At 50.8% G+C, this 14491-nt stretch overlaps 1 protein-coding gene across 3 annotated transcripts in view; it reads left to right on the top strand.

The window, feature by feature from the left end:
* The first annotated feature begins 1352 nt into the window (after positions 1 to 1352).
* PPP1R16B (protein phosphatase 1 regulatory subunit 16B) overlaps positions 1353 to 14491 on the top strand; it is a 108108-nt gene continuing 94969 nt past the window's right edge. Inside the window, exon 1 of one of the 3 annotated variants that reach the window (XM_086331856.1) lies at positions 1353 to 1491. The gene's annotated coding sequence lies outside the window, so the exon portion shown is untranslated. Of the gene's footprint in view, positions 1492 to 1838; positions 1969 to 2686; positions 2822 to 14491 lie in introns of those variants that run through there. The other 2 variants (XM_086331855.1, XM_086331857.1) reach the window with 2 other exon arrangements.

The raw sequence follows: 14491 nt of genomic DNA, 5'->3' as shown, positions 1-14491 counted from the left end.
CTTATCTGTTTTGAGTTAATTTCTGTATATGGTGTGAGGTAGGGGTCCAACCTCATTTTTTTTTTTTTGCATATGGAAATCCAGTCATCCAGCATCATTAGTTGAAAAGATGATTCTTTAAATTGTCTTGTCACTCGTTGAAAAGCAATTGGTCCTAAAAGTAAGGGGTTTTAGCTGGAATCTGTTTTATTCCATCAATCCCCATCTATCCTTATACTGTACTGCAGTCTTGATTATTGTAGCCTTGTGGTTAAGTTTTGAAATCAGGAAGTATGAGTCTTCCACCCGATTCTGAGTATACTTATCTTCAATATCAAAATGTTGTGAATGGTGTAAACGAACAGCACAGCGTGGGGATCTGGGCCCATACTCAAGGCATCATTTTAGGAAGGCAGGCTCCAAGTTCTATGCAAGCCTGGGAGAGATGGACTCCCGCTTGCTCTCTCAGCTACAGCTCTCCAGGATAAATCAATGGAAACATTCTGCAGAGAACAATGATCCCCTAGGGTTACTTTAAACATCTCTTTAAGTCTTCCCCACCTGTTCTGCTCTCTAATTGCTCTACTTTGAAACAGTGTCATTCAAAACTGGATTATTAATGAACTGAGAGGAAGCCAGGGGGCAAATTGGGGAGCTGGCTTTCAGAGAAACCGGGGAGGTTGGGGTCAGAGAATAAACCCAATCCAGGGGTTTTTGCTTCCCCAGCAAAGGTTATGGGGTTTTTCTTAGCAAACAGGAAATCACTAAACTCAGGTTATAGTGTCAGCCTCTGAAGAAAGTTGCTATATAGTACCAAGTAAAGGAGTTCTTTGAACAAGACTGCTAGGAACTGAACTATCATCCCCGAACTCCTCAAACCTAAGCCTTCTCTGCGCCCCTCTGGCTGGCCGTGGGGTGCCTCGGGCTCTAATCTGGAGACTGGGAAAGCTCAGGAAACAAGGCCCTTTGTGTAGAAGAGAACTCTATTGTTCTAAAGCCAGTGTTCAGCGAGTGTGGATTCCAGAGAATGTTTGGGGATGGATTTGTTTCCCCTTTGTTAACTTTCTCTCCTCTTCCTGGGGGGTGGGGTGGAGAGAAGGGTCTTCTCAATCCATTGTCCTATAGAGAAAAGATGGTGCTGAGTGCAGGGGCCTTCAGCCCAGGAAAAAGGATTGGGTTAGATGACAGGGGCCACAGTTTGTGTTTTACTTTCTATTTTAAGCGTTAGATCTCAGGAAGGCAGCCCCTTTCTAGATCCTGCACCTCCCAAACAGGGGCAGACGTCAGTGGAGGTACAACCACTTCCTTCCTCCTCCTCTACACCTCGGTCCCTCCCAGAAAGAGGAAATGATGCGATTCTACGTCGCAGGCCACGGCCCCCCATGTTCCCACTAGTCTGGCTCTCGTCTCCTACCCCTCAGCTAGGGGACCGGCTCCCACAGACCTGTCCCCAGGGCAAACCCTGGCTGGGCTCCTTGACGTCCTAGGAAGCCTTCTGATTCAGGCTTCAAGGTAGGAGGAGACATGAACCGCTGGCCCTGGTTTTAATGCTGTGTGACTTTGGGTGGTTTACTGCAGCTCTCTGGGCTTCGTGATGCCCTTCCATCAAATGGGAGCAAGAATACCGTCCTGGGCTTCCCCCTTTCCAAAGCGGTGATGTTGAAGGGTGGGAGGAAGACCGTAAGGAAAACTCTTTTCCGAACCCTGGTCGCGTCTCACCTGCCTTCAATTTCTAGCTGCTCAAAGGTGGTGGTGGAGGGGGATAGGGGACCCTCGCCGGGAGCTCCCGCGCCGTCCAGGTCTAGTCGAGAGCATGCCCACCCCCTTCCCGCGAGCTCAGGCCCCGCCTCGGGGGAGGAGCCGAGGGGCGGCGCGGAGGCCCGCGGCCGTGCAGAGCTGGCTTCTGTCGCCGCACCGGCAGCTGCGGCTCGGGGACGGAAGGACCGAGCCAGGGCCGGGAGCCGCCCGGGGCAGGGCTCGGGAGAGCGGGTGAGTTTCCCGGCGGCATCGCCGGCTGCCCTGCGCTCTGCGGCTTGACCAGGCAGGGGATGAGGATCGCGGCGGGGAGGTGGACCCAGCTTCTGAGGGTCTGACTGGGGGTGTGTGTGGAGCTTTGGCGAAGGGCCGGCGGCAGGAGATAACTGGGGGGGCTGGAGGGAGACTGGAAAGGCGGGTACCAGGCGAGCAGGGCTGGGGAGTTGGGCTGGGATGGGGGCGTTCTCCTGGGTCTTGCGCGCCAGAGACGAGGCCAGGGTACGGGGCGCACTGGCAGGTTGCTGGCTGGTGTCCCCGTAGCCGGATCTTGGGGCGGGCAGGGGGCATCTTGGCGGATTCTGGGCTCTTGGGCCGCCTTCTGCCTAAGGGGCGCAATGCTGGGCAGAAGAAGCCCCAACCGGCAGCAGACAGTCCGGGCTCCCAGCCTCGGGGCTGGCATGGGGGCGCCGCCCCCTCGCGTGGCGGCACTCGGTCCCCGCAGGCGGTGGCAGGGCGCCGGGAGCGCTCCCTGCCTGGGCGGGAAAGGTCCCGAGGGCAGGCGCCCCCGCATGCAGACCCGCCCCCCGCGGGATCCGGCTGACAGCGCCCCGCGGCCCCGGGGGAGACCCCAGCGTGGTTGTTCCCTATCTCCCCGAAGGGCCGCCGTGCGCCCGCGGCTGGGTCCCCCGCGCCTGGAGCGCGCCTCTCCTCCTGAGTCCCGCGCATCGACTCCGGCCGCAGGAGCGCCCCCGAATGCCTAGGATGGACTGAGTCTGTGCAGCCTTCCTCCGAGAGGTCGCGCAGAGGGGTCTCCCCAAGGTCATCCGAGCTGCCCAGACCGTCCCGCGTGGACAGCTAGAGATGCGAGGTATTTGCCTTCCCTGAAGCCGGCCGACTCCACCCCCCGCCCCAGCCACCCCCACTCCCCACCCCCGCCACCTCCTCCAGTTCGGACCGGCTTAGCGGGAGATGCTGATGATGCAGTTCCCAGCCTCGCGCGGATAATTGGAGCTTTGAATCTGGCCCTCCCAGGAGGGCCGTGCGGAAAGCCCCAGACTCGGAGCTCCCGGGCATCTCAGAAACCCAGGGAGAGAGAGACGCGGCTCCTTAAGAGCTTCTCAGAACCGAAAGCCGAGCTGCTTGCGCGCGCATGTGATTGAATTCCACATAATGGGCCGCTGTTCTCGCTGTCAGAAGCGCCCACCCGCTCTCGGCGGCCCTGCGCACCAGGTGCCACCTCTGAATCGCCCTCTGTGGAGGGCCCGGGGCCCCGGGGTACCAGGCGCCCTTGCCCGCCGGGCTCTCCCGGGAAGGCGCCTGCCGTTAGCCTCCTGGGCCGGCGCGGGTACTTCCCTGAGGGCCCTGCCATTTCCTGTGGCTGGCGAAGCACCGGAGAAAAACCCTCTGTGTGGGAGGCCTCCTCAGAGGCTGGTCATAAGCATCTTAGCTTAGCCAGTGACTCGCTTTCTTCCCGAGGGCAAGGCACTTGGCCTCCGGGAGCCTCAGTTGCCTCTAGGAGATGGGGCTAATCAGGCCGTGGGAGGATGGGGGCAGGACCGTGTGAGGTCCTGGCAGCCGGTTGCTCCGAGGTTAATACCCAGGCCTTTCAGAAAGCTTTGGAATGGGGCGTGTCTCCTTTTAGGCAGGAGCAGAAGTGGAGCCCTGGTGGGTGGTTCTGCAGGCACTGGGGGAGTTTCCACATCTTCCTCCCTCAGCTTTGTCATCAAGAGGCAGCTTGCAGGCGGCTGGTGGGCGCTGGTGAGTCCTTTGAGCTCCCAGCCTGCTCCTGGGCCTTCCCACACAACTCCCCTCCCCAGCCCCTCATCTCCCACGTGTCACCAGGATGTCGGAGGCAAGATGTCAACCAGGCCATTTTGGACCTTCAACTTCGTGCTTTCCTGTGAACTGGAGTCTGTCCAGCGGTGTCCCTCTCCCTGGAACCTTCCTGACCCCTCTCCTGGTCCCAGCTCATCCCAGCCTCTGAAATGTCTTCTTCAGGAAGACCACTTGATCCTTCCTCCCCCATCTTTTGGTCTCCTCCCACTGTGCCACCCATCTGCCAGGCTTTGGGTTGGGGCTCCCCGAATCCCTGTGCTCTCTGAATCTTCCCTGGCTTGGAGAGACATGGCAGGCAAGGTCCAGTGCACGCGCAGACTTTGTTCTCTTTGGTAACTGACACAGGAGCGGAGGTTAAATTCTAATCCACCTGTTAAGTTCGGGAGCTGGAGCCATAGGGCTAAGATGATGCTGACGCAGGAAAGTGGGTTTTCCCCCAAGGCAGTAACCTTCTGCAGAGCATCTTTGTTCTCTTTGGAAACTGGGGCCCCAGGTTCTTCTCAAACCCCACTCCATACCCAGAGTCAGCATTCTCTAATCAATGGAGTCTGCGGCCAGCCTGGACTTTTTGTGGGTCACGGAAGGCAGTACCTGGATTCCTGGGTGGTGTCTGGACTTTCAGGAACCTCAGCCAAGTTTGACCCTTCTGCCAATCTAATGACTCCTACTCCCATGCCACCTGCGCCTGGGACATGAAGCTCTCAGTATAGAGTGCGTCCCAAGTGGTATTCTTCCAACAGAGGCTGGGATGGTCTTTTTTTTAATCCTGAGTTCATCCTAGACATTGAGATTTTATTTTTTTGGTTGTGCTGGCTGTTCGTTGCTACGTGCAGGCTTTCTCTAGTTGTGGCGAGTGGGAGCTACTCTTCATTGTGGTGCATGGGCTTCTCATTGTGGTGGCTTCTCTTGTTGCAGAGCATAGGCTCTAGGCATGGGGGCTTCAGTAGTTGTGGCACACAGGCTTCATTGCCCCGCAGGATGTGGAATTGTCCCAGATGCCGGGATCGAACCCGTGTCCCCTGCATTGGCAGCCAGATTCTTAACCACTAGACCACCAGGAAGGAGAAGGCAATGGCACCCCACTCCAGTACTCTTGCCTGGAAAATCCCATGGATGGACTGAGAGACTTCACTTTGACTTTTCACTTTCATGCATTGGAGAAGGAAATGGCAACCCACTCCAGTATTCTTGCCTGGAGAATCCCAGGGATGGGGGAACCTGGTGGGCTGCCGTCTGTGGGGTCGCACAGAGTCGGACATGACTGATACGACTTAGCAGCAGCAGCAGACCACCAGGAAAGTCCCGAGACAGTGGAATTTCAGGAGGGCTAGGACAAGCCTGTCTCCTACAGAAGGCCACAAAGTTGGAAGAGCAAGGGAGTCAGATAGGTCTAGTTCAAATTACAGCTCTCTACCTAGAAGCTCTGTGACCTGGGTAAATTATTTACTCTCTCTGACTCCTGGTTTTCTCATCTGTAAAGTGGGAGTGGTAGTAATGCCTCCTCTGTGGGTTTGTGAGGATTCTCTGAGCCCTTGATGCATAGAAAGTGCTTAGTGCAACACCAGGTAGGGGCAGGAATGCAGGAAATGATTATCATCACCACCACCACCATTTCCTCCTTTGCACTGTCGTCTCATAGGTCCCCTCGCCACCCCTTCTCAGTCCAGGGGAAGTCAGAACTCTCTGCCTCTAGCTAACAGGACAGGGAAAGCCCCTCAAGCCTGGGGGTGGGAGGGGGTTGATTTCTGGGAATCCAAGCCCAGCATCAGCCTGTCTCTAGGAAGTCATTTCGCCTTTCTCCTATGGCTGCCATTTTGCAGGGTCTGTTGATTCATTCAACAGATGTGTACTCCCTTTTAGCCATTGTGCTTAGAGAGGGATTTCAAGATGAATAAAGCAGCTCTCAGGCTTCTCGATCTACGGGCAAAAAAAGTGATAGTGAGAACACAGCTTCACTGGCAAGAAGAGAAGTGAAGAGTAGAGGGAGGGATGAACAGGTGGCCTCAGCTAACGAACCCAGGTTTCATTCCTGAGTTTGCCACCTCACAGCCAGCTGGTGATGGACAGATGTGTTACCTCTGAGTGGTGATGTGAGGAAAAGAGGGAACCATGTGGGTAAAAAACCTCAGTTCAGAGCCTTCTAGATATTAATCACTGCTTGCACATGTTGGCTGCTATTTTTTTATTATTTACTTATTTGGCTGTGCTGGGTCCTCGTTGCTTTGTGGACTTTTTTCCTCTGGGGGCTACTCTAGTTGCAGTGCACGAACCTCTCATTTCAGTGGCTCCTCTTGTTGTAGAGCACGGGTTCTAGGTCACAAGGGCTTCAGTAGTTGCAGCACTTGGGCTCAGCGTTTGCGGATCCCGGCCTTTAGAGCGCAGACTCAGTACTTATGGTACATGGGCTTTGTTGCCCTATGGCATGTGGGATCTTTCCGGACTGGGGATTTAACCCGTGTCCTCCGCATTGGCAGGCAGACCCTTTACCACTGAGCCACCAGGGAAACCCTGGCTGCTGTTATTATTAGTCTGCAGTGATCAATAGCAGGTGGGCAAATTTTGCTGTTGGGGCACATGTGAGCCCTTCAGACACAGTTTTCCAGGTGGCAGCTAATAAGGTGGGGTGGAGGGGAGTGAGCAGCCTGAGCTGAGAAAACAGCGTATGCAAAGACATAGAGGCTTAAAAAGTGTTTGGTGTCTTAGAGAGCAGTGGTCAGAGTTAACAGCTGGAAAGCCATCACTGTAGGGCATGATGGAGGCGAGGTCAGGGAACAAGAGGCCGTTCTGCTAAGGGGTCCCGAATGATTAAATGCTTGTTCACCCAAAGCAGGCCTCCTACAGCTTATGGAGCCATCTGAATCCAGTCTAGAATTTACTGCTGCAAGGGAGGAATGGCTGGCCTGTGCACGTTTGCGGATACGTTAATTGTCCTTTCCTCTTCCTTCTACCCGGAAAGCACAGACGTTCCCTCCTTCTTCCTGAGATGTTTTTGCTACTTGTGCACCCGTGTCTCTCACCCTGGGACGTTTCTCATTTGGAGGAAGGGGGTGTGGGTGGAGGAAGCGCCACCATCTCGCTCCCTTATTGACCATAAGAGGGGACTAAGTGCTTTTCCGGATGTTGGTCACTGTCCAAGGTCTTTGCTTGTATTGCCATCGAATCCTCATACAGACTTACTGAAGTAGATGCATTTATCCCCACTGTGCAGAAGGGAAAATTGAGGCATAGAGAGTGAGGTGATTTGCTAAAGGGCTTATAAATGGTGAGAACTCATGTCTAGAGGTCTCTGAAGTTGCTCTGTGCTTATGTGTACCACCTCATGCATGCTCTTGGTAATGCTGCCTGCAGAATGTCTGGCTTCTTTCACCATGCACCCCTGGATGCTAGACTGCAGGCACCTTAGTGATGGGTCACAGTGGGGTGTGCTCCAGGTATCTGGCGACTACCCTAGTCTCTCCTGGCCTTGACTTTTGGGAAGTTCCTGAGTGCAGGCGCTTGGTGATGGGGAGCTATTCTTGGATGTCTCAGAATTCAAGGCGACCTTCCTGGCCCGCTAGTGTCCCACAAATGTGCCTTGACGCAGGCAGTTTGCAGCTTGATTGATGCAGCAGGTGGTGACTGAGCTCCACGGTGACCCCAGGAAGGAATGAGTCTTTTAGGATGGGGGGTTAGAGCATCACGTGACCATACACCCTGCCTGTTTACAGAAGACATCAAAACAAAGGCTCGAATTTTCTTTTCCACAGGAGGCAAAGTTCAAGGCCAAGGTTCAAATCCTGCTTTTGCCTTTCACTGGTTTTTGGGCCTCGGCCAATTTTTTCACTTCTTTGCACTTCAGTTTCTTCATCCAGAAATACAGATCATACATGCATGTATGTGTGTGTGTGTATAATTCAGGGTTGTGATAAAGATTTGTAACCCAACATAAAATTGACTTCCACATCATAGATATATTGATGTAACGTCCATAAAATTTTCCTCCATGGTGCTTAACATAACTGTGATTGTATGGCTATTTGTGGTCATTATTCTTTTACTCTATCTCTCCCACGAGGTCAGTGGTTCTCGGCCTGGGGGCAGCTTGGCTCTCCAGGGGACATTTGGCAATGTCTGGAGGCATTTTTGGTTGTCACAAGTGGGAAAGTGCAGAAGGGGCAGGGATCTACTGGCATCTAGCAGGTTGAGGCCAGGGATGTAGCGAGATACCCTGCAGTGCCCAGGGCAGTCCCCCTCAACAAGGAGTTGTCCAACTCCAAATGTCAACAGTGCCAGATTTGAGAAGGCTTCTACTGGCCATGAGGCCCCTCAGGTCAGTGACTGTGTCTGATTCAGTCAGCCCTGTGTCCCCAATTGCCCAGCATGACGGCGGGCACACAGGAGACAGTAAGCATTAAAGGGATGAATGAGGACTTGGAAGGCCTCATGTCTCTTGGAGTCCAGGAGGTTTGGCTTGTGGGACATTTTGAATGAACAGGAGAGAGATGCAGATGAACTTGAGCGATGAACGTTGGTCATTCAGGCCAAAGAAATTCAGACCAAAGCTATTTTCCTTCCCGCCCGTCCGCCAAGGAGGCACTTGGGGGCCCGAATTATCTGAATTGTTCTATGATCATGGCTGCACTTTGCTCACATAGACACAGGTCCGCCCTTTATCTGGACAAGCAGGCTGGGGCAGGGGAAGGTAGGTACTCACAAGGAACACCCTCTCAGAGGGGCCCCTGGGATTTGCCAAGCTGGGGTGCAGCTGCTGTCAGCTTCCTGTTTTTTTCCCTTTCTGGTGGAATGAAGGAAACCACTGAATGGCTGTTTTTCCACTGACATTTACAGCAATGTGATAGGCCTTGGATTAATGAGGTCAAGCTCCAGTGTGAAATCTGCCTGATAACTTGAAGCTTGGCCAACAGGAAGACACGGCTTGTTTTCTTTGGGCATTTGATGTCTTTGGATGGCTTTGGCTAGGGAAGTAGGGGTCACAACTCTGTACAAAAGACGGGAATGTTTTATGCCCCAGAATTACAGAGGCCAGAATTGTCTTTTTTTTTTCAATTTATTGGGAAGGTTTATTTTCACATGGACTTTGAAATAAATAATTCATCAAAAGGAAGGTTCACCATGAGCCCTAGGTTGGCTGCTACATCAGGGCCACGCTGTTTTTCTGGGCCTCCCTGGGAGTCTGAAGGAAGAGACTGGCCCCAAAGGGTTTTTGGACAGGTTAGAGCTGCACGTGGATTAGAACTCATTCTGATGGGGGAAGGGGTCTCAAGCATATGCCTCAGATTTGCTTGCGGGTTTCTGTAAGAGGCAGAATCTGATTCCTTAGGTCTGGGGCCTGGACATCTGCATTTAGAATAACGTTTCAGAAGGAGTCATGTGCTGCTGGTCTGTGAACTGCACTTTGGGGAGCAAGGGTCTATAGCTGAGGGGTCCCCGGTGTCACCCACTCCAGCAAATTCGGCCTGTCATGCCTGCTCGCACAGCCATCTGCTCTGTGGGCTGGCTTGCAGGAGAACAGACTTACTGTGCCCCTTCTCTGTGCTCAGACCTGGGACCAAGCATGAAGGAAAGGCTGCTTGCTCCCAAGGAGCCATGGAAACACCTAGAACAGGTGCGAGGGGCTTCTGGTGCTTCCAGAAACATGTGTCGGGGGGACACAGTGTCTTGGGTCCCCTGGTCACCTGGGGCTTGTTAAACACACAGATCCCTGGGCCCTAGACCAGCCTACCTGCGTCAGAACCCGCCATGGTGGGGCCCTGGGAGTCTGTATTTTTCAAAAGTGTGCCAGCCAGATTCACAGCCAGGTTGGCAGAGGGGAAGGAAGCCAAGAGGAAGAGCTGGCAGCATGTGGAAGTTCACTGCTCAGGAGGCCGAGTGTAGGGTTGTAGAGCTGTGGACTGCCTGATGGCACCCGGCTGATAGAGGGGCCAAAAGCTAGCCTGCTCCACTTGCCAAGCTTTGTAACCCTGCGGGGTTGCATCTGCCTGGGAGGAAGGGCACCTTTTTTCTTTTTTCCCTTATTTATTTCTTTTTTGGTTGCACTGAGTCTTCGTTGCTGCTCTTGGGCTTTCTCTAATTGTGGCGAGTGGAGGCTACTCTTCATTGCAGTGCACGGGCTTCTCATTGCGGTGGCTTTTCTTGTGGATCGTGGGCTCTAGAGCGTGGGCTTCAGTAGTTCTGGTACACAGGCTTAGTTGCCGCACAGTATGTGGAATCTTCCTGGACCAGGGAATGAACCTGTTTCCCCTGAATTGTCAGGTGAATTCTTATCCATTATACCACCTGGAAAGTCCCTTTTTCTTAATATTAATAATAATGGTTAACATCTAGTTCTTATCTTATGAGCCAAGCACTGTTTAACTTTTAGTCCTCCTAGCAACTCTTAAGAGGTGGCCTTACTATGACCCTGATTTTACTGCTGAGGAAAGTGAGGCACAGAGAGGTTCCATGATTTGCCCCAGGTCACACAGCCAGTCAGTGGTGGAGTTAGGATTTGAATCCAGGCTGTCTTGCTTCTAAGTCCTTGCACTGAATCATGATGCTCTCTGACTCTGGGCAAAAATGCAGTTGCACTTCATAAGCTGTCCCTGCCCTGAAGGAGTGCCTTTCTCCAGTTCTTCCTCAGATGGAGGAAAGGCTGGCAGTGACTTTGGCTAGCTCTGGAGTCAGACCTGGGTTGGATCCTTCCCTCTCCCACTTAATGTATCCTTGAGAAGTTATTTGCTAACTTTGCTGAGCCTCAGTTTCCCCATGTGTAAAATAGGAATAATAATAGTATGAGATGATATGATTATTTAACCTGTGTTTGGCACATGGGGTGTACTGGATACATACTAACAATAATTATTACCTTAGTATCCATGCAGTCAGCCTCTGGGAGTCTATTCAGAAGGGACAGGTGAGCGGAGCCCTGTGTCACTTACGTCCCTGGTGCTCGGTCTGTCGTTTTGTTCACCCTGGTTACTTATGTCTATTACTTACCGAGGCATTCCTAGCCTTTGCTTCTTGGTGCTGATTGCAGGCCCCGTGTCCATGCCAACCTGGTGAGTTCTCAGAATTTCTTAGCTCCCAGAACATTTTAGAGTCTCAATCAGAGCAGGCTTTATTTCCTGTCATCCAAGAGCAAGAAAAAGGCACATATTCTCACACTTACTTTCTTCAGGGCGCTTGGCTCTTCTTTGGTGACTTTCTCTGTCCCCAGCTTCCTTTCTGGAACTCTGTAGCCATCACCTTCTCCCCCATGAACTGGGCAGAGAGCAAACTCTTTAGAGTCATTGCTTACTATCTTACAAAGAAACAGAGAAGGGGATTTCCTTGGTGGTCCAGTGGCTAAGACTCCGTGCTCCCAATGCAGGGTGGTGGTTTAGTTGCTCAGCCATGCCCGACTCTTGCGACCCCATAGACTGTAGCCCGCCAGGCTCTTCTGTCCATGGCATTTCCCAGGCAAGAATGCTGGGTTGCCATTTCCTTCTCCACCTGATGCAGGGAGCCTGGGTTCAATCCCTGGTCAGGGAACTAGATCCCAAATGCTGAAAATAAAGATCCTGCATGTGTAGCTAAGACCTGATGCAGCCAAATTAAAATAAAAAAACAGGGAAGAGTTTCTCCAGAATTTCATTTATTTTCTTCTTTTTTTTTTTTACATAGGAAATCAAGCTTTTGTTTTCTTATTGCTTACTTTATGCTTTTTAATTATAAAAATAAAGAGAAACTCATTATTAAAATTCAAGCAGTACAGAAATGTGGAAAATGGAAAGGGAAATTTTCCCAATGATCATCCACACATTTCTTTTTTCCTGGAAGAAATCACTGAATGTTTTATGTCTTTCCATAAATTTCTTAGGCATGTACAAATCCACATGCATTTATGTATATCCTATCCTCTTTTGTTGTTAACACATCTATACAACCCTTTCCCGAAACTTCCCTTTTCAGCTAATTTATCTTAGCACATGTCGACACGTGTAGGTATGCCTCAGTCCTAAAAGCTACACAATATTCCCATGATAAAAATTTACCATAATTTGTTTTCTAGTCCCTGGCTGGTGGTGAAGATTATTTCCGTTTTTTTTCCCCCCTGCTACACATTATGATGCTATGACATCCTTGCTTATACAGTGTGTATCTTCGTACACTTGGGTGATTTTACCTGTAAGGAAAATTCCCTGCAGTTTGAACTATGACATTGTCAAATTGTCCTCCCAAGAGGCCAAACCAGTTTTGTCTTTTTTCTTTTGGACGAGCCAGAGGGCATGTGGGACCTTTGTTCCCTGATCAGGGATTGAATCCCCCCGCCCGCCCCCATTCCCCACTCTGAAAGCTCAGTCTTAACCACTGGACCGCAGGGAAGTCCTGCAAACCAGTTTTTATTCCCTAGACCATGTGTGTGAATGCTTCTTTCCCCCAGGCGTTTCTCTAACATTGAGTATTGAGTACATTCAATTTTTTTCCAGTCAGATAGGAATAAAATAGAGTGTTTCTGAGTCAAGTTCCACAGTACTTTAGATTTTATGATCATTTAGACTGTGGCTACATATTGTTAAATATTCAAGAACTGCATTTTACCTGGCCTGATGCTTGAAATTAGAGATAAAAAATGAACTTAAACAAGTTCCTCCCCATCTCCTGAAGGAAGCAGACACATGGACAAATGAGAACAGAGGTGTGATTCCAGCTGTGCTAGAGAAATGCATAAGTGAAGTTCTCTTTGACAGACTTCATGAATATTACAAATGAATGTGTAAAATACAGCATACATTGTGCCCCAGTGGGAGGGGCGATACTTGACATCCTCAAAAGAAAATGACTTGGTAAAGCAGAAAAACCATGTATCTTAGCCCTCCTGGTGGCAGCAGCAGAGGTAGGCAGCTAGGAAGGGATAAAGTAATTTTGAAATTGACTTTTTGGTGGTTTCCATGTTTACTAATGTTTGAGGGAGGCTGTGCAGAAACCCAGCTGAGTTTGCAGCTGGTGCTGATTATTGCTCACTGTTACCTGGGAAAGTGTGTATGTTAGTCCAGAAAGAGTGAGAACAAAGGTACAGAAGCCTGGCTTTAAAAATCCACAGCCTTGGAGCCCAGTGGGGTTGGATGTGGGTGGCATGAGTTGGCAGTTACCCCAGGGGTTACAAGGAGGTGTGCTTTGAATGCACCCGTTGTAGACTGCATGCACAGAATGGGTGTTGAATGAATGAGTGAGCATCAAAGATGTCTCTGTCCTATAAAAGGGCCTCCTACTCAAAAAGAATAGATCCATTTAGAAAGAGTTATGACCACATGATCTTCCCACCTGTGGGGAGCCACGCCTTAGCTATACATTTTCTTTGGGCCACCTGTCACGGATAGCTCTTCATCCACTAGGAGATCTTAAGAACAGCATAGGCCATGGCAAGGAGCAGTTGAGAATATCTGAAACAGTGCTGTGGAATGGAGCTCACCACCATTTTACAGCAAAACTTCTAAGCCGGAATCTATAAAGCCAACTGTACAGTGTGCAGAGTTGAAAAGAGACTGTGGAGCAGAGGTAGTCCGAGGTCACCCTTTTATGGATGGCAAGGCAGGGGCCAGGTAAGGCACATCTTGGGTCTGGCCCCTATCTTTCCCCAGCGGCCAGGTCTATTTAGTCTGGTTTGATGCTAGAGCTGTGGTTCCAAGCCAGAGGACCACTCCCAATGATACAACTGATGGAATAATGTCCGTGAATTTTAGTCTCTTCATCTCCCACCCTTCTGTCTACACGCTCCTATTTATTGAATGTCTATTGCATGCTGGGTGACTCTAAGGTGCAGTCCCTGACCTTTTTGGCACCAGAGACGAGTTCTGTGGAAGACAGTTTTTCCATGGGCTGGAGGGTGGGGGGTGGGGGGATGGTTTTGGCACATTACATTATTGTGCACTTTATTTCTATTATTGTGATTATATAATGTGATATACAATGAAATAATTTTACAGCTCACCATAACGCAGAATCAGTGGGAGCCCTAAGCTTGTTTTCCTGAGATCCAGACTATAATGCAAACGATGGGGAGTGGCCATAAATACAGATGAAGAAGCTGCCCTCTTTCACCCACCGCTTACCTCCTGCTATGTGGCCTGGTTCCTAACAGGCCACAGACTGCTATTGGTCCATGGGCCTGGGGGTTGGAGACCCCTGCCCTAGGGTGGGATGGAAAGGTGAATAACATATTTCTTGTCTTTTGAGAGCGTCTAGTCCAGTGGAAGATGCAGATATGAAATTAACAATTACAGCCAGTGGTCCATGGGGTTGCAAAGAGTTGGACATGACTGAAGCGACTTAGCACGCACACACAGTTGAGAGCCACAGTAGAGATGCGGTCAGACTCTTTGGAACTAGAGGAGAGAGAAACCCATTTGCCACAAGGCAGATAAAGAGCAATTCAGATGGAATAAAAGGAGCATGGAGACAATATTGTGTAAATGAGACAAGGCAAGTCAAGTGCTGAGCACGGCGCCTGAAAAGCATTTAAGAGATGATAAATACTATCATTACAGCACTTGGGCTAGCTCTTAAAGAACAGGACGAGCTTGCCAGGTGGAGAGAAAGAAGGGTATCAACACCGCACAGAACAGTATGAATGAAGGACAGGTGGTGAATGTGGAGGAGTGAAAACTCCATAGCTTCATAGAAGAGAAATCTAAATCTGTGTTCAAATCTTAGTTTCGCTACTCACTAGGTATGACTTTGGGCA

The sequence above is a fragment of the Bos grunniens genome, chromosome 13 (genome assembly GCF_055505025.1).
Source record: "Bos grunniens cultivar Pamir isolate PY7600 chromosome 13, Bosgru_T2T1.0, whole genome shotgun sequence".
NCBI classification, from domain to species: domain Eukaryota; kingdom Metazoa; phylum Chordata; class Mammalia; order Artiodactyla; family Bovidae; genus Bos; species Bos grunniens.
The sequence above is the reverse complement of the archived record's forward strand: the minus strand, read 5'-3'. Positions and strand labels throughout refer to the sequence as shown.